Source organism: Epargyreus clarus, unplaced genomic scaffold (genome assembly GCF_041222505.1).
Source record: "Epargyreus clarus isolate Ecla_fem2 unplaced genomic scaffold, WU_Ecla_fem_2.2 ptg000011l, whole genome shotgun sequence".
Lineage (NCBI taxonomy): Eukaryota > Metazoa > Arthropoda > Insecta > Lepidoptera > Hesperiidae > Epargyreus > Epargyreus clarus.
In genome coordinates, this window is record NW_027332219.1 from 4,389,677 (window position 1) to 4,415,433 (window position 25,757).

Sequence of the window (25,757 nt, forward strand, 5' to 3'; positions counted from 1 at the left end):
CTTAAAGGTTTCCTTCACCCTTAATTTTTTTTCATTTATTCAAGGATTTGAACCTCGCACCCCAACGTTAAGCCCAAAAGCGTACTACTTTATACAAGTAAATCATAAATTAAACATTACAAATGCTACAAAAGCATACTACTATATACTCAGTAAAACATAAGTTAAACATTACGAAAGCTACAAAAGCATAGTAAAACATAAGTTGAACATTACGAAAGCAACAAAAGCATAGTAAAGCATAAACTAAACATTATAAATGCTACAAAAGTATACCGCTATATACATAGTAAAACATAAATTAAACATTACAAATGCTACAAAAGCATAGTAAAGTATAAGTTAAACATTATAAATGCTACAAAAGCATAGTAAAGTATAAGATAAACATTATAAATGCTACAAAAGCATAGTAAAGTATAAGTTAAACATTATAAATGCTACAAAAGCATAGTAAAGCATAAATTAAACATAGACGACCCGCGTGGCGGAGCGGTCACCATGCCGGTCTGATGCGCAGTTCGCGCAGTCCCGGGTTCGATCCCCGGCCAGACAGATTTATAAATGATGAATTTAGATTTTTGTTTCTGGGTCTGGGTGTTTGTGTATTTGTCTCTGTGTGTGTCCATAGCACCCACGATACAGGGAATCCTAGTGTGGGGCTGTGAGTGTAGAAAGCGTTTATATCAAAGTTTATATCAAACATTATAAAAACTACAAAAGCATAGTAAAGCATAAATTAAACATTATAAATGCTACAAAAGCATACCACTATATACATAGTAAAACATAAATTAAACATTACAAATGCTACATTATGAACAAATGTACAGAAGTTCGCGTTACAATTTTAATATGCAAATGGTGTCTTTGAAGTGTCACTGAAGAGACATGCCTGTACATTGTCGGAGCTTTACTGAAACATAAAGCTTTGAAAAGCTCTAAACCTTTGGCGAGTGGCTTTATTGTGTAAATAATAGTGAAGGTTTTTAAGTTGGTGCTTTTAAGTTTTATGTTTTCAGGTATTTATAAAAAGCGTGTGTGGAGCTATGTACGCGCGTAAGAGACGATACTTCTTCAACAATAATTACAAAATAATAATTACAGATAAATTTGAACTTTGTGGCCGAGCGTTCACCACCCATTTGAAGGTGTTAGAGTTAGCACCTACATAAGGAGTTCTTTATGACACTTCGCAAACGGCACCATCGCCACATTCATTTTTGCCTAATATGCCTTAACGAGAGTTAACCATTCCGTGACACCGTGGGGAGTGGCAGGTTCGGTTCCCTGTCATAAAAAAACATGTAAGTAATAAATTTATATTTCCGTTCCAAGCCTCGCTGTTGCATTTGTGTGCATCAACGCTTATTTAGCCTCGTGGTAGAGACACGGCCTTTTAGACGCAGGGTGTTAGAAACAATTCCAGGCACACACCACTGATTAGTCCCAAAAATGTGCAAAATGGAAATGAATTATCCCTCGATTTAATGGTGAAAGAAAACACCATGAGGAAATCTACACGAATGAGAGTTTCAAAAAAGTTTTCTAAAGCGCGCCAAATCTACTATGCAGCTCGATGAAATGGTCTAAAACCCCTCTGTCTGAAAGGAGACCTGTGTCCAGCAGTGGGACAGTAATGGGTTGACGAAGTTGACGATTCTACTCGCAGGTGTAAGTAGGTAGGTGGACAAAATTATTAACTACGATTATCATGGTCCTCTAAATACCCTAAACTGATGGAATTCGCCTAATCTTTCCGATATACTATAGAATGTAGAATATCACAGAGAAATAAAAATAAACAAACTTACATATAGCAACTTTTGTACTAGACTTTATAGACCGGACTTATTGTATTACCCAAATTGCATTGATTAATTACTTTTAGACAGAGAATATCACAGACAAAAAAATCAAACCTATATAATTAAAGCTCCTTTCGAATTGAGCTTCAAAAACATTTTTGTTTTGTATGAAATTCTAGTCAATACAAATCTCACACATATCTGTACAAACATCAGACATACGTAGGAAATTTCAATTCCTTGGATGCAGGAATGGAATTGACAATCTTGGTATAGCGAACTTTGTATAGGAGTTCTTGGGTTTTTACTCTATTTTACTATAGGAGTTTTGTGGTTAAAGAACTTTCCAAAGAATAATGCGTTGCACCTGAAGAATAAGTTTGAGCTTGAAGAATATGAATAAGTTTGAAGAATAAAGGGAAATACTCTTTTTGCGTTTATCAGTATAATGCTGCTGTGTTTTGCTTTGTAGAGTGTAAATTGATTTTTAAGGTGTTCAATCATCATGTATAATAATAATAGATAAATACTAACTGACCCGGCAAACGCTGTGTTGCCATATAAATAAAAAAGTGTTAAGGGTGAACAACCCTTATCACTTAGGGGTATGAAAATAGATAGTAGCCGATTCTCAGACCTACTGAATATGTATGTAAAATTTGGTGAAAATCGGTAAAGCCGTTTCGGAGGAGTACGGTAACTAACATTGTGACACGAGAAATTTATATATAAGATAATGAGAAAAAATACAGGAATGCTTGAAAACAACATAAAAAGCTCATCACCCGACAAGATGAAATCCGTCACGCTGTTTGGGCTGTAGGTCGAGTCGAAAAATGAGACATACATACGTACACTGGAAAAACATTACCCTCCAAAATCGGGAAAAACTACAATTACACACAAAAAAGTTACTTTTTTTTTGTTCAAAAGGTACCCGGTGCCGTGGGAGCGATACAGGGTTATGTGGGACTCTTACCGCATTAAAACCCCCCGGTGGCCGTCCTCGGTGCTGCGTAGAGGACTCCGGGATCTCCGACGGAACGCAACCGGAGTCCTCTTGGCGCGGTGCCCCGTCGGGCTCCGCCCAGGTGAGCTTGACGCTCGCCACACCCTGGTGGGCACAACGGTATGCGACCACACATACCGCCGTCCTTCCCGGGGTCGCTGGCAGGGCGGTTTGAGCTCCCACTCTTGCCATCCGCAACCCCGGAAGCCCCCCTTTAGTCGCCTCTTACGACAGGCAGAGGATACCGTAGCCCTATTCTGGTCCCGGAACTACAGGGACACCGCGATGACAAAAAAGTTACTTATGTTTTTCATAACATTCCACATTGATCAGGAAGCTTGAAATTGCTAATTCCTTACAAAAACAAATAAAACTCCGTTTTATAACAAAATGTTGAAGAGTATATTTTCATAAATCTTAATTATCGGAGTTAAAGAGTAATTATTACCGCAAAATCTACAGATTCGCCAAATAATTGAGTACACTTTCGTAATGTGGTTCTGGCGATGGGCGGTTAAAACAACTCTATCTAAATCTTGTAATCATACAGAGTTGGGATTAACTTCGGCTTTTAGGATTGAAATAATTAAATTGTGTTTTGCAACAGTTTATAAGATTATTTTTATAATAGAGGAGTTCCAAACGAGCATGCAGTCCACCTGATGCTAAGTGGCTACTTCCACCCATGGTTAACTATAATCAACCCCAGATAAAATTAGAGCCCTGACTAAAGTTAGCCATAAATATCTTTGGGGACTTAATTGCAACTTGCAACGTCTTGGATAAGTAGGTATGTCTCCCTTACCAGTCTTACTACACCCTACAGATCAGAATCCAGCAAGACTCAACACTGCTGTTATTAAGCAGAAATAGGTATGGCGTATCACTTCAACAATGATAACTTATTAGTTTGAAATTTGACATCTCTATTAAGGGCTCTCAAATTAGGGCAAAGTAAGGTGCTTATAAGAATTTAATTATCTGTTCCTTTAACAGTGAAGAAAAACATCGTAAGGTAACTAAGTTTAATAGTTCTATAAAATCAAATAAAAATAAATATATCAAATCAAATAAAAATCTCAAAGCTCAAAATCAAACTTAAGATTTAATTTTATTTCCTAGTAAGCAAAAGAATTAATCCATTAATTCATAAAAGCACCAAAAACTGCTTAACCACCGTTACATTGGGAAACATAAGTAATTTTAAAAGCCAAATTAGACAAATGGAACATTCGCAAAGTAAGCGCAAGGCTCGAGCGGAATAAATTAGAAAAGTTGTCGGAGAATGTACAAACACGGTCGGAGGTCGGGACTTGTCGACGAAATAGACTAGGAGTTGGATAAGAAGAAACGCTTGTTATATGTATAATCAATAAATAGTCTAATCTAATTTAAAAATGAACATAAATATGAATATGTTAAAAATAGGTAAAATAGAAAGGTAGGAAATATACAATAAAATACGATGGAAAATAGTTGCGTAAATTTCATGGAAATATAAGCAACTGCGTTTTAATAGCAGTCTACAAAAATTTGTTAAAATAGTAATTCAACGCATATTAAAAAAAAAGGAATTAGTAAAATCTAAACAGAAAAGTTTATTTAAAATCCGTGTTTGGGCCAAGATGAAGACAAATGGAACATTCACAAAGTAAGTGCAAGGGCTCGAGCGGAATAAATTAGAAAAGTTGTCGGCGAACGCGCAAATACCTACGGTCGGAGGTCGGGACTTCTCGACGAAATAGGCTCAGAGTTGAATACGAAAGTGTTTGACTTTTTTTTTATAATATAAGAGTAGCAGATGAGCATGCAGTCCACCTGATGGTAAGTGGCTACTGCCGCCCATGGACATCTGTAGTCAACCAGATAGGATTAGATATTCCTACCTGAGGTCGGCCACAGATGCGCCGCTACCCCTGAGGACTAAGCTGGAACGCCTCGCAAAAGTCTGTCTCCCTTACCACACCCTTCAAACCGGAACACAGCGGCGCCTAACACTGCTGTTATTAGGTAGAAATACGTGTGGCAGTGGTGCCGCCGGAGTCGACCACAAAGGGTTCTACCAGCTTCATGACTGTTATAGTTATGAATGATCTACATTAATTTACTTAAAAATGAAAAGTGCTGAACACCACGTAAACTAGATAGGTTGAAAATATGCATGATAAAAAGTTCTATAAATGCAACGGAAACACGAACTAATGTTTAAATACAAAATTATATAAAAGTACGTTGAAATAGTTGAAATTGAAAACATACTTATCCGAGGCATTTAAACATAGTCCTCAGTAGCAACGCATTTGTAGCCAACCAAACAAAAGGTGTGGTCCAAAAATTTTAGCACATTACGACAAATTAGCGGCCAATAAAAGGCCGTCAAGCTGTTACTCTTAATGGCTGTTGCTAAAGTCTAATTACATGAGATGAGAAATTATTGCGGGCCGACCCCTGGACTTGTTTACGTGTAGCAAAAGACGGAATGTATTGTAGCTGAAATTTTAAGGTCCGATCCCTGGTATAGCAAATGTGTACACGGTAACTTTAAATTTCTTCTGTTAAACCCACATTTATGTCAATATCGTTCCTACATTATTTACTGACTTAATAGGCATAGGCCCAATTCATATAAAGTTACGTTTAAGTGTCTCCTTAAGTATCGTAGCTCCAATTTATTGCGAGTATGACAGAAGTAGTTAAATAAGTGTAACGGTATTTTTCATAATATAGTTATACAGGTCCATTATTTAATTATTTGTTCTTAATACAAAAATAACATTACAAAAAGCATAGGCGTCGTCCAACAATTTTAGCACATTACAACAAATTAGCGGCCAATAAAAGCCCATCAAGCCGTTACTCTTAACGGCTGTTGCTAAAGTCTAATTACATGAGATGAGAAATTATTGCGGGCCGACCCCTGGACTTGCTTACGTGTAGAAAATGTTTACGTAATGTAATGTACGAGTCTTCGGATTTAAAAAAAAGACGCAATTTTTCAGGTTCGATCCTTGGCCAAGCCAATCAAATTATATTCTCAAAAATATAAGAAATTACAACAATAATATAGTAAATATCATTGTTATAATTTATTTATTTCATAGATAAATCACTTTTTTCAAATCTTTATTAATGTGAAAAATACATTAGATAAATGAATTAAAATTATGATAATGTTATACAAAATCCTTACAAAATTAAAAACGTAATTCAAGAAAGACTAAAATTAAGCCCTTTAGAGAATTATCCCCAAAGGTCTCAAATATGAGTCTGCTACAGCAAAATTCAATTGTTTTCGTTCGATACCGTTATTTAACACCAAATAAATAAGGCCCATGAGACTCATAACGCTTAACAACTGTTCCTAAGTACCTAATTACATGTGATGAGAAATTATTGTAGGGTCGAAACGACCTGTTTTTGTCTTTGTAGGAAAATCTGTTTCAAAGGTTTTGATGGTAAGGTCATATTAAAGGTCTTCAAGGTTTAATTGGGATAGTACTAAAACTAATCCTATGCAAGATACGATAGGATACTAAGCGATATAATATAAACAACATTATAATGCAGTAAAATATGATAGTATGGCAGTGTGTTAGTGATAGCCCGAAGGTTAAGAAACTAAGCATCTTGATTGAAAGGCATCGAGGTTCAAAGCCCGGACCTCTTAATTATCACTTATTTAAACGGCGAAGGTAAACATCGTGAGTAAAACCAGTATACCTGCGAAATGTAAAAATAAGTTTTCAAAAGTATATGAAGTCTACCAATACGCATTTTGCTAGCGCGATGGACTATGGCCTAATCATTGTCATTCAGAAGAGACCCGTGCCCAGCAATGGGACAGTAATGGGTTGATGACGACAATGATATATATCTTAAACCCTCCTCATACAAACATCTGTGCCCAGCAGTGAGAATAGTAGCCTAATTTTTATCCCAATAACATGAAATAGGTAATTGTGGATAATTTGAAAATCACTTACAAAGACACAAAACAGTAGTTTAATTGCTATAAACAAATGTATTAACTTATTTCTATTACATGTCATAAAACATACAATATGTACATATTATATATTATCTATGTATCAGTGCGTGCTATGCAATACATTCTAAGATTTATAGGCTTATCGTGTTTCAACACAATACTTGTAACTTAACCTGTTTGATTGATTTACACGTAACTAACTGCTAGTTTTGATCTAGACTGTAATTAAATGTGATATTTATGTCCTAACTTAAAGCCTAAAATTGCCAACTACACTAAATTATACACAAAATAAGTACAAGGACAACCAGCACATAAAAATCGGCTAAGTGTGAGTCGGTTTTGCACATTAAAAGTTCACTTATTTGTGTTATATTTTTAACCTAAAAAAAGTATACTTAGTTTAAAAAAATAAAACCACGATTTTATAGTATATGAAACTAAAAAGAAAAAAAATATTGCTAGGTATAAGAATAATGTGATTAACGAGAATTAATTTTCATTAAATAAAATATAATACATAAAAAGAAAAAAGTGCAAGTCGAACCCGCACCCGGTTCCGTACCACCAAAATTATTATTTTTTTATTTGTAGTATTTGTTATTGTAGCAACCATTGAAGTACGTACAACAGGTCCAACAATTAGTTCGAAAAATAGCAGTTTGTTGTATGGGGACCCCTTTTTGTATTTTTTTAATTTATTTTTAGTATTTGTTGTTATAACGGCCACCGCTATACATCCTCTGTAAAAAACTCAAGTGTGTATCTATTACAGTTCCAGAAATAGAGCCCTGTGACAAACGAACAGACGGGCAGACAGTGGAGTCTCAGTATTAAAGTTTAGTGTGTACCATTTGGGTACGGAACCCTAAAACTTGAAACTGACACATATTTTTTCTATGCTGACACCGGATGACATCTTAACTTTTGTAGTTTGCTTTGCCGTCTTACGAATTTTCGATCAGGCCACGTGTCCTGACGCGAGTTTAAAATATTTTACTCATCACAAAAACTGAACTAAAGAAGATTTCATTTCAAGAAACAAAATGAACAAAAAAAATTGCCGCACGGAACTCATCGTCCAGAATCCGACTCGCACTTGGTCATTTTTTTAATCCCATTTAAAAAACAAGTTTATTGTCACTGAGTTATAGTTCTCTATATATTTCAAAGACGACACGTTACATCAGAAAGTTAGTATCTGTCCGTGCGACCCAAATCTCGCCACCTACGCAAATTTACAAGGTAAGTCAATGGTTATGTTTTGGCAGATTACTGTGGATTTATATAAAATTTTATGATATTAGATGGTCATGGTTAGTCTTAGGTTTGATATCCGTATTATTTTTAATATGGAAGGAAATGAGCGTGCAAGCCTGACGGAAAGTGGCTATTGTCGCCCCGTGAACATCTGAATCATAAATAAGGTAAGAATCTGAGGTCGGTAGCAGATGAGCTACTCCTGACTACCTTACAAGATTTTTTTCTGCACATCCCTAAGGTTGACTGGGAGAAAATGCTATTTAGCATTAAGTCCGCCCTTTGCACCACACCGTTTTTAACATGGTCAATAAAGAGTAAATAAAAACAACTTTGATAAGTATATCTTCTTAATCCTGCAAAGCGTAACGCAGTAGCGCTTAAGACAGTTGTTACTAGACAGAAATAGGTGTGACGGTGGTGCCTCTGGATTCGAAATGCAAAGGGTTCTAGCATTTCTACGTTCTTGTAATAATTTTGATGAATTAAATGGTGTGTGCTTAGAATCCAATCTCAACCCTAGACCTAGGTATTTATTAAAATTAGATAAATATTAGTTTTAGGTTTCAGATAAAAAAAATGCTTATGCAATATGTAACCAAAATATATATTTTTTTAATATAGGAGTAGCAGACGAGCATGCAATCCAGATAGGATTAGATATTCCTACCTAAGGTCGGCCACAGATGCGCCGCTATCCCTGAGGACTAAGCTGGGACGCCTCGGAAAAGTATGTCTCCCTTACCACGCCCTTCAAACCAGAACACAGCAGCGTTTAACACTGCTGTTATGAGATAGAACTAGGTGTGGCGGTGGTGCCGCCGGACCACAAAGTGTTCTACCACCTTCAATAATAGTAACAGTGTCTATTTTAAAATAATATTAGTCATATCCATATAACACCATTGTTTGAAGTTAGCAAACCCATGGCGCCGCCGCTTGCGCAGCGTCTGTTTCCAAATTCGAATTATTGAATAGCTAAAAGGCTTTTAATTTTGTGATAACGGCTATTGTTAAGCAAATAAGTAAAAAGAAAGGATTCGAGCATAAGGTCCCGTGTACAATTATTGTATACAAAACCATAATTTTCTATGCAATACTTTGATAGTCGCGGCCATATCAACGTATGTTGTTTAAAGTAATATTATAAGTGTGAATGTGAGTTTGTTTGTTACACTTTCACGCTTTTACTATGTTACCGATTGTCATGAAATTTTGTACACACGTTGTCAGGAGTTTATAAAAGGACATAGGGTACCTTTTATTCCCAAAAAAGTACAGTTCCCGAGAGGTAGACAAAAACCTCGCACCGCGAGGGAATCCGCTGGTAATAGCTAGTTACGCTATCCCGACTTACGCGAACCTGAAGTTACGCGGTTTTCAAATCATCGATTCGTCTTTTGTTTGAGGGACACGCAACTCCCGATTATTATCGATTAAAGGCTTACCCCACACTATTGCTCAAATAATATAAATGTTCGCATTTGTTGCGCGAAGTCAACACATTTACCTATGAAGTTATGCCATACGATGTCATTTATATGCGAAATCATACCCCGATTTACGCGAATTTGACTGACGCGGTTATCACACCCATCGCGTAAGTTTGTGATATTACTAAATACATTGTATAGACAAAATTGTATGTCGTCTGCAACGGTACGCGTCTGATACGCTCTATGACTGTAGACCTATTTCTTGCCTCGAATTTTAACATATGAGGTATCGTTGAATTCGTCTAAATTGTGGGAATAAGGTTATGTTTATGTTATGTTATGTTTCAGGTTATGTTTTAAGGCAATTTGATTATTTTTTTTTTGTAATAATTCTCTACTTTCTACAATACATATTTAGTTTGGAAAACGTTTAGTCCGAGTATAGAATTCTTATGCTCTACTACAGTTTCCTAAGATAACATGTTTTGTTCTGAAGAAAGTTCTAGAATCTAGACCTTTATTAGTGGCTAGGACTAATCACGAACCAGCCACAATCCGACAATGAAACGTAATGGAACTGATCGATCCAATGGTCGGTAATTAAACTAAGATTGGGGATTACGCTGGCTCTTTAGAATTGCTTGATTGAAAGCGGTTAGATTGATTTGAGAGTTGTGATGACCTGGTAACTTAGAGGTAAGATTGTTTGTACACTGTGGTGCGGGTTCGAATCCCATACAGACTACAGATCGTCGATGAGTAGGCGAATGTATTTTTTATTTAATTTTGGGAATTATCGGGAAAAGTAGCATTTGTCATTCATTTTACATAATTCATACATTTTCATAGATAATGATTGGAATATAAGAAATATTCAAAAGTCTCACCACAATTGTTTTAGCTTGTTGGTAAGAGATAAATATAGTATTGTACATTTTCTGCAAATCTAGTACCATTATATAAAAAAATCTTCAACATTGGTTCAGCCGAACAAATCCTAATGACAGACAACAAACACACATAAATTAATTTTATTGATTAATTTTATTTTATTCATTTTATTATGGTGTACAAGTGACGTAGTTCTTAATGAATAAAAAAATAGGTATGTGTACAAAAAAACTTGTCAGACAATCTACCACCCTATAAACGCACCCATTCGCACCTCGGTATACAGCAGCCGAACATTTTATCTGCAAACAAACAAGTTACGAGAGCTATTTTATCATTTAACCTTTCTCGAATAGAACAAAAACTTTTGAGTCAAACTTCCCTTATCGATTCCAGTCACAGCCCAATACCAAGTTGTTTGCAGATATAAGGGTCTAGATGAGCCGAAAAAGTTTTATTTAGCTTCCTTGTGTAGAGTGTACCTTTCACATCATAAAGCAGGAATAAATAAACCAGGTATGGAAGAATCACATAAGTAGTTTTTTTTTATAATATAGGAGTAGCAGACGAGCATGCAGTCCATCATCATCATCATCATCAACCCATTACTGTCCCACTGCTGGGCACGGGTCTCCCCTCAGAATGAAAAGGATTAGGCCATAGTCCACCGCGCTGGCCAAGTGCGTATTGGTAGACTTCACATACCTTTTTTATATTTTTTTTTATATATCTCTCAGGTATGCAGGTTTCCTCACGATGTTTTCCTTCACCGTTTAAGCAAGCGATAATTAATTTCTAATACGCACATAAATTTGAAAATCAGAGGTGCGTGCCTAGGATTTGAACCTCGGACCCCTCGATCGAGAGGCCGCGTTTCTTAACCACTAGGCTAACTAGCATGCAGTCCACCTAATGGTAAGTGGCTACTACCGCCCATGGAGATCTGTAGTCAACCCCAGATAGGATTAGATATTCCTACCTGAGGTCGCCAAACAAGCGCCGCTACCCCTGAGCACTAAGCTGGAACGCCTCGGAAAAGTATGTCTCCCTTACCACATACTTCAAAACGAAACACAGCAGCGCCTAACACTGCTGTTATTAGGCAGAAATAGGTGTGGCGGTCGTGCCGCCGGAGTCGAACCACAAAGGGTTCTACCACCTAAGCTTATAACTTCTCTAATTGTTTGACTGTTTGTGGTAAAGATGGTAGACTCTTTAATGTTCGTCTCTGGAAGAACCACCGCCATACCTTTTCCTATATAACGCCAGTGTTAAGCACTGCTTTGTTCCGGTTTTAAACATGTGGTAATGGAAACATTAGGGTATCGGTTACCACAGGTGAGGCATTATGGATTAGTCCTCAGGGGGGTAGCAACGCGTGGTCAATCTCAGTTAGTAATCTAATCTCATCTAAAAAGCAGTAATAGCCTAGTGCTTAAGAAACTCGGCCTCTCGATCGAGGAGTCCGAGGTTCAAATCCACGGTTCATGCAATGATTTTTCAAAGTTATATGCGTATTAGAAATTAATTATCACTTGCCAAACGGTGAAGGAAAACATTGTGAGGAAACCTGCATACCAAAAAAAAACTCAAAGCTTTGAGAAGTCTAGCAATACGCACTTGGCCAGCGCGGTGGACTATGGCCTAATCCTCCTCATTCTGAGAGGAGACCCGTGCCCAGCAGTGGTACAGTAATGGGTTGATGATGAATCTTATCTCATCTAATTACAGATGTCCATGAGCGGCAGTAGCCAATCACCATCAGATAGAATGCATGCCCATGTGCTGCTTTCATATTACAAAATATACATATTTTTCTACTTTAAAAAACAATCATGATGACACATCCAGTACCACGTATCCGCACCAAAAATTCCCTCAGACCGACAGTAGAGAAGTTTTCTACGGAACTCCAATTAATTATATCGGATAATGAGTCGGCTTACTCCACACCGGCTGTTGTGCGTGCTACCGAGTTTTTGTGGACTGTGAACTGACTTTGCGAGACTGATTTTGTTATAACACTTTATCATCATCATAGTATATTTGTTGTCATCATCATCCACACATTACTGTCCCCTTGCTGGGCACGGGTCTCCTCTCTGAATGAGAAGGATTAGGCCATAGTCCACCGCGCTGTTCAAGAGCGTATTGGTAGACTTCACATATCTTTAAAAACATTTTTTTTTAGTTATGCAGATTTCCTCACGATGTATTCGTTGTAGAAAGAAATATTTGGTTTGCTAATGTCCCTTCGTAGTACAGGCTCTCAATTTAGTGTAAACAATTGAACATTAAGGTTTAAATATAATTCAGAATTCACACAACTTTGACAACCTTTTAAGTTTCCTCAAGATGTTTTCTATCACCTATCAAATAAAGTGATAATTTTGTAATACTCCAATAACTTTGAAACTTTAGAGGTTTGCCTAGAATTCGAACCCCGATCTCTGAGAGTAAAATTTAAGACCGAGTTAATGCTAGAAGAATAGTTAATGCTATTAGAAGCTACAATGCTGAATTTAGGAAATAAAACGACAGTCTCACGTGACGTCCAACACACGGAAACGCGTATGTTTAACCACTAACGGTCACCCATCCAGCTCAATCGCCCGACATTACTTAACTCTGTAGATCAGTTATGAAATAACCCAAGTCGTGTTCTCTTTATAAGCACTGTAAATCAAAAACTACACAATCACTTATCACCACAAAAAAGCGACAAAAGTGCTTTGTTGCGTAAAACACGGGTATGTTAAGTGGTGTGTCACGTGTCCCCATGTTGGTTTTGGTCATTTGTACTTTATCTTTAAGTAAATAGAAAGCAGCAGGTTCAATTTCATTACATTTATTCAAAATTGATTCATACAGAACTCTTATTGAACCACATTACATTATCAGCCCTAAATATAATAGATCTACTCAACTACAAGCGCTTGCAAATTGCAGTGCTTGAAAGTTGCAAATGCAGTGATAGCCTAGTAGTTAAGAAACTCGGTCTCTCATTCGAGGGGTCCGAGGTTCAAATCCCAGGCATGCACCTCTGATTTTTCAAAATTATGTGCGTATTAGAAATTAATTATCACTTGCTTAAACGGTGAATAAAAACATCGTGAGGAAACCTGCATACCTGAGAGATTTATAAAAAAAAATCTCAAAGGTATGTGAAGTCTACCAATACGCACTTGTCCAGCGCGGTGGACTATGGCCTTATCCTTCATATTCTGAGAGGAGACCCGTGCCCAGCAGTGGGACAGTAATGGGTTGGACAGTTGAGGATGATCATGATGATGACGCTTGAAAATTGCCTTCCACAGTCGATTAAAAATAAGGTACTAACATGGAGACACTTAAATTAGACATTCCAATTTAGTCTTAGTTTTAGCTGATACAGTTTTTACAGTTGAAGGTGGTAGAATCCTTGTGGTTAGCGTGGCGGCACCACCGCCACGCCTATTACTACCTAACAACAACAGTGTTAGGCGCTGCTGTGTTCCGGTTTGAAGGGTGTGGTAAGGGTGACAGACTTTTCCGAGGCGTTACAGCTTAGTCCTCAGGGGTAGCGGCGCATCTGTAGCCGACCTCAGGTAGGAATATCTAATCCTATCTGGGGTTGATTACAGGTGTCCATGGGCGGCAGTAGCCACTTACCATCAGGTGGACTGTACGCTCGTCTGCTTCTCCTATATTATAAAACAAAAAAAAATACTATCTTTCGGCTCACAGCTTTTAGATATAAATTAAATAACAAAACGCCATCTAAATCTAGAAAAAACCTTGAGTTTACTTTTATCAACAAAAAAAAAATAGTGCGTTAAAATGGCACTATTCTCTCCCAGTGTATGTCGCAAAAAAGCAATGAAAATCTACTTTATATTATACATAGCAGTAATAGACTAGTGGCTAAGAAACTCGGCCTCTCGATCGAGGGGTCCGAGGTTCAAATCCCAGGCTCCTCTGATTTATCAAAATTATGTGCGTATTAGAAATTAATTATCAGTGAGGAAACCTGCATACCTGAGAGATTTATAAAAAAAATCTCAAGGGTATGTGAAGTCTACCAATACGCAACTGGCCAGCGCGGTGGACTATGGCCTAATCCTTCTCATTATGAGAGGAGATCCGTGCCCAGCAGTGAGACAGTAATGGGTTGCCGATGATGATGATTATATTATTTTACGCCTATTCACATTATTCTGATATCCAATACATTAAGTAGTCAATTTATTTTATACTAGCTACAAAAACCACTCTCAAAGACCTCCTTGAGACTCGCTGGTTTAGAGAGGTCAATGTAAGAGTTATATTGGTGCTATTTCATTAGTTTAAAAATAACTTATTTTAATAATTTATAGCCTATATTATTCCAGAATAAATGAAATTATTATATATATTTTAAACAAAGAATAAAATAAAGCTTACAACGACAAATTACTGACGTTGGTACTGCTAAGCTTGTATATTTTGCGTAATTTTAAAAAGTAGGCATTAATAATCAAAAATTTATACGTGTAACATCTTGTAATGAAATATAATATTATAAGTATGTGTACTATAATATTATAGTTAATAAATTTGTACAAAAGTATCCGGCAGTAGTTTAGTTTCTAAAATTTTGTAAAAAAAACGAGTCTGTTATCGTGTTACGTTTATCGTTATAGCTCCTATAGTAATCATTATGTGTAGCACATCAATACCTGTCCATGAAGTACAGTATTATCTGTGTGAAATTTTAACGTAAACAACACAAAATTACATGGGCGTCGATCTGTCATCGAGAAAATAAAGATATGGAGATAGTATAATACAATTTACTTAACAAGCTACAAACAATTTAAGTCTGTGACCAGTTAAACTCAGGTATTTAGGCCACGATAAAGGGTAACCAGATACCAATAGCAATACTGAGAACAATTCAAGGTCAGTGGTAACTGCATCGAGGTATTCAGATCACACCCACTATTGTTTGGATTTGTTCCCATGGGACTCGGAGTAGGGAAGATTGGATGTGGTATTGTTAGTGTGCACAGTTGGTTTGATGACGTCATAGTTTATGAATTAGCTAGTAATTGTTATAAACACATTTACGACAATTTAAAAATATAGACCACTCCATTAGATGAATATAACGACAACGAATGTTAAAATCTGTCAAGCCGTTTGGACTGCAGGGCGTGCCAAAGAATATCTTCAATAAATTTCTGTCCCACTGCTGGGCACGGGTCTCCTCACAGAATGAGAAGGATATTAGGACATAGTCCGCCGTGCTGGCCAAGTGCGAATTAGTAGACTTCACTAACTTTTAATACTCTTTTTTATTACACAGGTAGGTATGCAGGTAGCCTGACGATATTGCCGTCACCGTTAAAGCAAGTAATAATTAATTTATAATACGCATATAACTTTGAAAATCACGGGTTCGTGACTGGGATTCGAACCTCGGACCCCTCGATCGAGAGGTCGAGTTTAAACCACTAAGCTATCAGTGCATATAAACATATATACTCGTACGCTTGAGCAACTCTGCAATCGGCTAAAATAGTACAGGTATATTTAGGTAATCTATTTAGGAATACTAATGGCTTACTAAAGTGCTGAGTCTATAACCACAGCAGCCTTGAGTGACGTGTCGCTACACCGTTCGAGTTCCAGTTGAATTAAGATGAAAATAGAAATATATTTTACTTAGCATTTTTTTTCGCTACTCTTTCCTACTCATATATTATTTATTGTTTTTTTCCGTTTTGTGGGTATACATCCATCACTTTTAGGTATTATTAATATTATAATGAATAACGAATTTATTTGACATTGTAATTGGAATACAATAATATAAATTTAATAAATAATGTGTAATCACACCTTGTTATGTTTTAAACTATTTTATAATTAGTGTCTTAATTTATATTTAATATTTTTAAAACTTATTGCTGCTATAATATAGTAAATAGCATTTTTGTAAAGGCAAGAATAGCCATATTTGAAACTACTGCGCCCATTATTAATAATCAATCTATTCAAGGTTTTAATCGACATTTGACAATTTCTAAATAAATTGCAAAGCATTGTCATTTTTCCGATCTTTGGTAGACGAAAATTAAATATATTGATTTTATTAATTAAAAAATAATTAAGAGTTATAATTTATATTATATAAGAATTAATTGATAATTATTAATGAAAAACATAAATAAATTGAAGTGCCACATCCAATGTTACTGCTTCATAGATCCGAAAAAACAAACCTCTTCGCTCTGTTTCTCGACGTGAGAGAATCAAGTGCAAAGAATAAACTACAGTTACTGAATGTAGCGTGTGCGAGCATTCGTCGTAACGGTGTAATTGATCTTCCGATATGGTTTACAGAAGCGATATCAGCTTCGAAGTCCCTAGAATCTACTGGCTTTTTAGGGTTAGGGTTCCGTAACGAAATGGTAAAACGGAACTATTACTAAGCCTCCGCTGTCTGTCCCTCTGTTCGTGTCACAGAGCTCTATATCCGTAATCGTAACGGATAGACATGTGAATTTTATACAGAGTATGTATAAGGGTATCCAAATAATAAAAATAAAAGGGTGCCGCCATACGAGTACAAGAAGCCGATATTTTTCAACATCTTTTGCTTTTTTTATAATATGGAGTAGCAGACGAGCATGCAGTCCACCTAGTGATAAGTGGCTACCCCCATGGACATCTGTAATCAACCCCCGATAGGATTAGATATTCCTACCGGAGGCTAGCCACAGATGCGCCGCTACTCCTGAGGACTGAGATGACTCTGAAAAGTATGTCTCGCTTACCACACCCTTCAAACCAGAACACATCAGCACTTAACACTGCTGTTATGAGGCAGAAATAGGTGTGGCGGTGGTGCAGCCGGAGTCGAATCACACAGGGACCCCAGACATGAGGTCGGTCATAGCACCGCTTCCCCTGAGGAATAAGCTGGAACGCCTCGGAAAAGTATGTCTCCCTTTCAAACTGGAATACTGCTGTTATAACCACCTTCCAGCCTTCTTTGAAATGGGTTTACTACTGTAGTACCGGGACAAGGTTCGAGTAGCACCTACTAATGAATGACGACCCGCTTGGCAGAGCTCTCATCATACCGGTCTGACGCGCTGAGGGTTCCAGGTTCTTTCCCCGGCCATTCAGATATCTGAACAATGAATTTCGACTTCTGTTCTGGGTCTGGGTGTTTGTGTATTCGTCTATGTCCATAGCATCCACAATACAATTGATCCTAGTGTGTAGAATGCGTCTTACTACAGAAGCCTATATATCTTATATATAAAATTCTCGTGTCACAATGTTAGTTACCGTACTCCTCCCAAACGGCTTTACCGATTTTCATTAAAAAATTATGCATATTCAGTAGGTTTGAGAATCAGCTACTATCTATTTTCCATACTCCTAAGTGATTAAGGTTGTTCATCCTTAACATTTTTTTTTATTTATATGGCAACAAGTTTCCCGGGTCAGCTAGTGTATGTATTTATAAGCCTCGGTATTTCTACTGCCTTTATGGGCAGTAAAGCAAGATATATTCATTTGTTAGTAACTGATCACTGCTATCAATGGACGACACGGACGAGTAGCACATCTAAAGGAGTCCTTTGTAAATTCGATCACAGATCTGTTGCATCGGAGATGTGTTGCTTTCCTTGAAAACAAAGGTGATACGCCTTGTGTTACTGTAGATGAAGTATCTAGTGTTACAGGCACATCGCATTGATCCATTTATATTGCTGGTTGTTAATACTTTACGTCACTTATAAAATACTTTTCTATTTTATATTTTAGAATGTCCAGTCTTGCTTTGAGTTTTAAAATGTCAGCTGATTATTGCAATGTCTTTTATAATGGAGATATGATAAAATAGTGGATGAAGTTGTATGTGTTGATGATTATGGAATAATATATTGTATTTCTGGAATTCCTTCTGACCGTTTTCATACTAGTAATAAAGGGTATGGCAATTCCCTTCAGGTACGTAAAAGCGTTTAATTTACATACAAATAACTTACATAAGAGTTTTAAGGTGGTAGAACCCAATGGTTCGACTTCGGCGGCACCTACCACACACCTTTTTCTGGCCTAATAACAGCAGCGTTAAACGCTGCTTCGTTTAGGTTATTAAGGGTGTGGTAAGAGACATACTTATGAAAGGCATTCTAGCATAGTGATATTAGTATTGATTACAGATGTCCATGGGCGGCGTATCCACTTACCATAGGTGGACTGCATGCTCGTCTGCTACTCTTATATTATAATAAAATAAAATAAAAAAATTAAAAAACCTAGCTTTTATATAAAAAATAAAAAACTAAAAAAAGAACTAAAAAGTTGCAAATAATTTAAGCCCGATGTAATAAATATTTGTGTTTTATATATCAGTCACATTTTTTTATAAATAAAAGCGTGTTACATTGTGATTATTTTTATTAACGAGTAGGTATTTGACAATTTGGATGTGGATATTTGGTAGGCAAAACATTCGATAGATAGATTATTAATAACGGACATTAGAGTGGACAAACATGTCTAAATGTTATTTCACTTAATTTTAGTGACATACATTGCCATTTACTGATAAAAATAAACATATTTTCGTCAAAAATATCAGCAATACATACGAAGATACGCTTACAAAACACATAAGAGTTTATTGAACTACAAATATTTAATTGGCGCAAAAACTCCAATTAGTTTCTACGAGTGTAGTTCGATTACTATCTTTGATGTCGATGTTTTGAACTCTATTTGTATACGGCACAATAACAAGGGGACATGTTAGTAGGGAAGCAACGGTATATCGATGTTTCGATACTTTCGAACTCTTAATATCGATATTTATATCAATGATACTTATACAATAAAATAAGTTCTAATTCTAATTATAGTTCTACTATAATTAGAATTAGAACTTTTTGGGATTCGACTCTGACGGCAACGCTGCTCACCTATTTCTGCCCAATGTGATGTGTGAAGCGCTGTAGTGTTCTGGTTTGAAGAGTGATATGATTTTCCGAAGCGTTCCTTTAAATAAGACGTTAATATTATCTTCAAAAAAGGTCGTCAAAATGATATTTTGAACTAATCGACAAAAAAGGCACTCATACTTGAATATTTTACGAATTATCGATAACATATTGTGAAATATTCAAAATTATCTGTCATCGATTTTTCAATATCGATACAAAAACCGTATTTATGTCGATATTTTCAATTCGCACCGCTATATTAGATGTAAGATACAAATTGAGTAATGTCGTGCTAGATTCGTTACGCCATTTAGACCACAAACATTGAAATGCTTGTCATTGTCCGTATAATTATTTAATCTGTGGAATTGTTTCAAACGAATTGGTTTAAGGGTGCTGTCACACTGCCGGAACTATGCTATAAGCTTATTATCGCCGCGATAAAAAGACAAAATATTAAAAGTTTAATTTCGTTTATTTTAGGTCTGCGTTATTTAGGCATTTTTTTTAATAAATATTGGTTTGGTGGGAAAATTACACGTAGAAATAGAATAAATATACAGTAAGCGTTCTTATTCTAAACCCGCGTGGTGGAGCGGTCACTATATCGGTCTGACGCGTAAAGCGTTCCGGGTTCGATCCCCGGCCAGACATAAATCTAAATGATGAATTTAGGTTTCTGTTTCTGGGTCTGGGTGTTTGTGTATTTTTCTATGTGTGTATCCATAGCACCCACGACAACATTCATGTAGGTATAGGTACAATGTTACTGTAGCTTGACTACATAGTTAATACCAAGAATAATATCATAAGGAGCAACTTATTTATTTTAAGGTAATGAAATTAAAATCATAATTATATGTTTAATATCCGGTTTATGAATGGCAAGTTATTTCTGTTTTTCTAACTTTGTTCTCGGGACGTTTGGTTAGTAACAACAGACAATAATAAAAGAAGTTAGTTTTAATTTCCTTAATAAACCGTTACATTCTCATATTCTAGGCAATTTTTAGTTCTCAATTTCCAAATTTTAAAACCAGCGCCTCTTTTTTTCAAAACCAATACGTAATTTTAAAACATATAGTTTGCAGACAAGCGATTATATAGCTATCTATACAACTCCGCCCTAAAACCAATAGCTAGAGGCAAAGCACGTGTATGAGACATTAGGAGTTTCTCTCATATATTATCAGAGGCTGCTTTGTTAGATCAGTATAATTTGGACAAAGAAAATAATATCTATTATAGAAAGATAAGTGAAAGATATTTGTTTGGGACACGATAAAAGCAGTTATAGCCTAGTGGTTAGGAAACTCGGCTTGATCGAGGGGTCTGAGGTTCAAATCACAGGCACGTCTGATTTTCCAAAATTATATGCATATTAGAAATTAAAAATTATTTATCAGTTTCTTTAACGATGAAAGAAAATATCACTAGGCCAGCGCGGTGGACTATGACCTAATCCTTCTTATTCTGAGAGGAGACCCGTGCCCAGCAGTGGGACAGTAATGGTTGATGATGATGATGATTTGTTTAGTACATACAACGTTTAATGACGTAACTTCGTGTAAAGTATCATTATGATGTTATTGTCTTAAGGGAACTAGGTTCTCTTAAGAGTATTAAATAATATACAATAATTTAAATATACTTTTTTTATTAGCAATATCATGGTACTAGATACCTTTTTTTTGTGTTTTCGAGGGGGAAACCGTCAAAAGGTACCCGATGTCGTGGGAGCGACACAGGATTATATGGGGCTCTTACCGCACTAAACCCCCCCCCCCCCCCCCCGGAGGCCGTCCTCGGCGCTGCGTAGAGGACACCGGAATCTCCCCCCATAACAGCCGGAGTCCCTCAAGGCTCAGTGCTCGCTCCCACATTATTCATATCGTACTCCAACGATATTCCTATCCCCAAAAATGGGGTGCAGCTATCACTCTTCGCCGATGACACCGCTCTTTACATCCAAGGGCAAAAGGAGTCATCTGTCCTCGCCAAACTCCAACGCTCGGTCAACGAGTTAGGATATTGGTTTAGGAAATGGCGCATCGAAGTCAATGCGGAGAAAAGCACGACCACAAACGCAGGCGCTTAAACAACCTGCCCTCCGTCAAATTACTTGGGGCCCCCATTCCATGGAAGCCCACAGTAAAATACCTAGGAGTTACCCTTGACCCGGGCCTCACCTTTAGACCCCACGTCTCTAAGGTCACCCATACCGCCCGCTCTTACATGAGCCGCCTCAACGCCATGATTGGCAGACACAGTAAGTTGTCAGCCAGGAATAAGCGAACGCTGTATAAGGTTTGCATTCGACCGGTGTTAACATACGCCTCTCCAGTCTTCGCTCACGCGAATCCCACCATCCTAGATAAACTCCAGGTCATACAAAATCTTTTTTGTCGTCGGGCACTTAATGCCCCCTGGTATGTCAGGAACGCCGACCTCCACCGCGACCTGGAACTCGCTCCAATACAACAAGTCCTTAAACAATTCTCTGAAGCATTCTTCGACCGCTCAGAAAATCATTCCAACCCACTTATCAAGGGTGCAGCGGACTATGCTGCCCCTCTTCCTACCCGTCACAACTGCCGTCGGCCAAGAAATATCTTGACCGACGCTCCTAACAAACTCTCCACGGATGTGGAGAATCTTCTGGCCGCCCACAGGGGCGTTCAACTCTCCATAGAGAATCGTCTTCCCGACGATTCTAGTCTTATTCATGATACGTTGACACCTTCAGTGTCATCTATCCAGCGGTCGCTCTCTAGGGAGCGCCGCTAGCACCTCTCGTTCCACAACGAGAGGTCGCTATCCGATGTCGGCTGTACGGTCCCCTCGGACGAATGCCTTTAAAGGAGTTTTTAGTGGGATGGTCCTCCCTTCAGGAGGACCTTTCATTCAGCCCCACACGACGCAGGCACCGGCCGTCGCGGCCTGTAAGTGCTTGGATGCATTTTTTACTCCTTCCTCTCCGTAGAGGGTCAGCCCTTTTTCCACCAACATCTGGGCGCCAAAAAAAAAAAAAAATACCGGAATCTCCAAAGGAACGCAAACAGAGCCCTCTTAGCGCGTTGCCCCGTTGGGCTCCGCCCAGGTGAGCTTAACGCTCGCCGCACCGTCTGGTGCGTACGATGGTATGCGACCACACATACCGCCGTCCTTCCCAGGGCCGCTGGCTGGGCGGTTCGAGCTCCCACTCTTGCCACCCCCGACCCCATAAGCCCCCTTTTAGTCGCCTTTTACGACAGACAGGGGATACCGTAGCCCTATTCTGGTTCCGGAATTACAGGGATAAGCAATATCATGGTACTAGATAGCTACTTAAAGCATTGTACTGTTAGCCTACTTGAACACCTAAAACTGAAGGTATATTCGTAAAATACGGTGATAATTTCTTTTCCTTAATTTTTTTATACTTGAGTAACCAATAAAATCATAGATACCTATATGGGTATAAATAAAACTCGTTAAAGAAACAAATCACAAAACTTTTTATTTCCGACAAAACAAACCAAACTAAATAGGTAAAGTAAATCTAATTTAACAAAAAACTAAAACGAAGTCGTAACAGCGCTATAAAACGGTACCAAAGGTAACTAATTATCCAACAGCTATCTTCGTAACAGTACCCTTACCATGAGTTTTTACGTTTTGACAAATATGACTGTTTTGGTATTTGTTTACGTATTTGCCCATACAAATTCCAATCAGCGCCCCTAGCGGTTTGTATCAGAACTATAGTGTCAGTAACGTAACATTAAATGTCTAAATTGACAAAATGGCGCTTTATGTTTTGTCTCTCTTTTTTGCAAACATGTGAGGCAGACAAAAAGAATTGAGCACTCACTTATTGTTACATTTACTTAGTCTACTGAAGCAAACGGAACAGAATAATGGATTGAGTAAATGTAACGTAAAATCGTGGGATGATTTGAAAACTCATGGTAAGGGTACTGTATCGTTGGTAACAGACATAAAACTACAAAACTTTAATTTTGAACCAGTAAGGAATAGTTTGCTTGTTAACTAGCATAGTTTTCTTAAAGAGCAATAGCGTTGTAGAAGGTAAAACCCTTCGTAGTTCAACTCCGGAAGCACCAACGCCACACCTATTTGTGCCTTTTAACAGTGGTGTTAAGCGCTGCTGTGTTGTGGTTTGAAGGGTGTGGTATGGGATAATTAATTAATTTAAAGGTGGTAGAACTCTCAGTGTCACACCTATTTCTACCTAAAACAGCAGTGTTAACAACAGCGCTGCTGTGTTCTGGTTTGAAGGGTGTGGTAAGGGAGACATACTTTTCCGAGGCGTTCCAGCGTAGTCCTCAGCGGAAGCGGCGCATCTGTGGCCAATTTCCGCTAAAAATCTATTCCTATCTAGGGTTGATAACAGATGTCCATGGGCTACAGTAGTTACTTACCATCAAGTGGACATCCTCGTTTGTAGCTTAAATATTATTTGAAAAATAAATCCTTACTAATATTATAAATCCGAAAGTAACTCTGTCTGTCTGTCTGTCTGCTTGTTTGTCTGGTTGTCTCTTCTTCACACCTAAACCACTGAACCGATTTTAATAAAATTTTGTACAGAGATAGTCTGAGACCCGAGTAAGGACATAGGATAGTTTCTATCCCGGAAATCCCACGGGAACTAGGGATGTCGATCTAAGATCGATTAATCGGAGAATCGATCTATTGGACCAAAAAGTCGATTATTTTAATCGATATTAGTAAGGATTGAATCGTAAACTATGAATTTGATCAAGTAATGATATTTAGCAAAGTCGTTGTCCATGAGCCCACGAAGGTTTCAGAGTTAGTCCGACCAATTTTCGCCAGATGGCGCCACTTTCATTCCAATAAAGGTACGAATTTTCAGTTTTATGTATGTTAGTATGTCATATTATTTTCTTTTAAACGCGGGCGAAGCCGCGGGCAATAGCTAGTTGCAAATAATACGAAAGCGGACATTAAATTCAGTATCATAACCGAGTTTCTTATCTCCTTAATGGTTTATCAATCCATCAAAGAAAGCGATCAGTCCACTAAGTATAGTACGCTACCGGTGGGCGTCGCTACAGTGGACTGTTGACAGGGTAATGACATATTGTAGCTCTGTTAGGCTTGGGACATACAGTACACATTTCTTTATTTAAATGAATAAGTTAATTTTCGTATTGTTCGCGTGGCGGTCGAATTTCATATAGAATGAATAAAATCTGAACATCATTATTATGCGAATACTTTGTTTTATTTTAAGGTGGTAGAACCTGCTGTTGTTTAACTCCGAAGGTACCATCACTGTACCTATTTCTGATTTGTAACAACGGCGTTCAGTAGTAGCCAGTCAATATCAGTTGGTCTGGATGGTTTCTAATAGAAAAAATAGTCGTCACTTGTTTCAAAAGTACAAAAAAGCATAGTGAAAAAACTACAATATTATACTTGAGTGTGTCGTGTGTGTGGAGCCGCAGGGGAATGTTGACAGGGTAATGACATATCCTGGGTTCTTTAGGCTTGTAATACACAATAACATACAGGCTTATGTTAATTTCCCTTTTAAGTCGAAGAACTAATTATAAGTCCCAGTTACAGTGAAAAATATTGTATCTGACAATTTATAAGTGCATTTCAAGATAAATGTACATCGATAATCATAACACATTGATTTAAATTTTATCTCACAAGCAAACTTTCGACTTATTGTAACTATATGCGTATAAAATTTGCTAATTATTATCATATGCTTTAAATTTATGTTTTTAGACTAAAATTATCGCGAAATTGAGCCATTTTATTATGTAACGGGTACTCACGATATTCTTTTTTTTATTGCCGATATTTCGACCCAGTTGCATGGATGGTACGTAAGGATATTGTTAGTGTCGTGATATGAAAAGAAAAACGAACAAGACGTAGGGTAGATAGATTAATCTACCACTAGTACTTGTCAACGGTTTCTCCCCTCCACCTCAGTTTCTCCGTGACCACAATGTTATGTAAAACTTACATACTTCAAATTGTGGGTGTTGTCACAGTAGACTGATGACAGGGTAATGAGTTATTGTCGGTTTTTAAGCTTAAAGCATACAGGAATGTGATAATTAGGTTATTACATTTAATTATAGACACGCATAGTAACCGCTTACCATCTGGACTGCATGCTTATTTATTATTTTAATTCTACAAATAATTCAGCCAATTGCGAGTCGAACTTTCATCCGGAGGGTTCCGTACAATTATATTTTTATTTTTTTTTCTACTTCTTATATTTGCTGCCATAAGCAGCTATAGAAAGAACATTTCAAGTACGAAAATACAGATTTCTTGTATGAAAACACAATTTATTTTAAAGTATTTTTTATTTTAGTGTTTGTT